Raw genomic sequence first — 1,638 nt, forward strand, 5'->3', positions numbered from 1 at the left:
ATGCCCTGGGAATAGCATCATATCTCCCAGGGCTGCCCTGGGTACTGGGAGCGCTACCCTGGGTTCTGGAAGCGACCGACCAAATCCCAGGGCAATTCCTGGGAAAAATTAGACATTTCCAGGAGATCTCCTGGGACTCTTCCAACTCCCCTGGGAAACGGAAAAAACTCCTGGGATTCCCAGGGCTTGTTTTTACCGTGCGATTGTGAGTTTTCGTAACTAGTAAAACACATGTGTTTTTATTTTACATTGATGCAATTGTTCTTGAGTAAACTCGGGGAAGTAAAACATAGAAGCAGAGAGGAAAATGTGCGGTGAACTATCGGTGGAGGACGATGTGCAGCGACACGGTTACACAAAGTTCGATTCTACATTCCGGCGGATTCTGCAGCGCAGCCTAAATGTATTCATAAGCTCGTCAATTTTGAAAATAGAAAAAAAGTAAAAACAGCTTCATGTTCGTAAGAGATCAAAGAACAACATACTCCAAAGGAAAAATTGGATGATACCGCAACAAGACTGTGGTAGGGGTCTAAAGCTGCGTCTGTCCCGAGCGGCGAAAAGCAGATCGAACTTTGTGTAACCGGGCCGCCGCAGATCGAACTTTGTGTAACCGGGCCGCTGAAGATCGAACTTTGTCGTTAGAAGCATCAAATTATTCTCGAATCCTTATCATTAATAATCTATAGAAAAATGATGCCTTAGAATTAGAACAGCCTATCTTATGCCAACTTCTAACCTTTTCCAATAGATATCTCCATGAACGTCTAGAAGAAGAAGTGCCTGTCTTTCAGTTTTAACTGCCTCGGCTTCGCGCCGTACGTGCAGGTGTGAAAAGAAGTTAGGTTCCTCTATTTATACTGTTTTGATCCTATTGCTGTGCATAAATACATACGGAATTTGAGTCCCCAATTCGATTGCACTGCATTAATTAGGTTTTTGTGCAAGTAATATTAAACTGTCTTGATTTCCCAGGCTCCTAGTCATTGTTCTTCGAAACGTTACAGGCTGATTTCACCGGCGGCAGTGCTTCGATAGAAAGATAACGATTTGATATTGCTACTGCTTTTAGAGGCCTGAGCGGCAGCTCTGCTGCCACCTCCGGTCTCTAGGGCGCAGCACGCTCTGAGTCCACTATGAGAAATGAACCGGGATAGCCTATATAACAGACCAAGCACGTTTGATACCGACCATTTCATAAAGTTGAGCTCTATTAACAATTTGCCTTCACGAAAGGTTTTAGTCGCACTGTCCTGGACACAAAAAAGTCCAAAATAAGTAGTTCGAAAGTAAACATCAGGGAATCGCAAAACTAGTGAAATGTTGAATTCCTGGGTTGGGGTGTACATGTACATAGCACTCGTATTAAGGCTATTTTAAAGTGTAAATGCATTCTCCTAAACCAAACCTTCAACTTAAAAAAGGTTTGGATGGTTTAAATAGTATTGAAATAACTTATTTTTTAGCATAGAAAAATGTGAGAAATGTGAAGTGGATCCTAAGTCATACACAAATATGCGTTTTTCTTTTATCAAAATTTGTAAAAAATCGCGATTTTTAAACGCCTTTTAGTTATTGACATTAGGTATTTTTTAGCAAATGCACATTATGTGAGGTGGATCCTGAGAATCACCTATT

General features: G+C 41.3%; 1 protein-coding gene across 1 annotated transcript in view; it reads left to right on the plus strand.

The window, feature by feature from the left end:
- The window catches only part of LOC113214995 (uncharacterized), a gene marked incomplete in the record, with an annotated part of 51,733 nt that overhangs the window by 28,487 nt on the left and 21,608 nt on the right, over nucleotides 1-1,638 (plus strand).

Source organism: Frankliniella occidentalis, unplaced genomic scaffold (genome assembly GCF_000697945.3).
Source record: "Frankliniella occidentalis isolate FOCC.00 unplaced genomic scaffold, Focc_3.1 Scaffold254, whole genome shotgun sequence".
Lineage (NCBI taxonomy): Eukaryota > Metazoa > Arthropoda > Insecta > Thysanoptera > Thripidae > Frankliniella > Frankliniella occidentalis.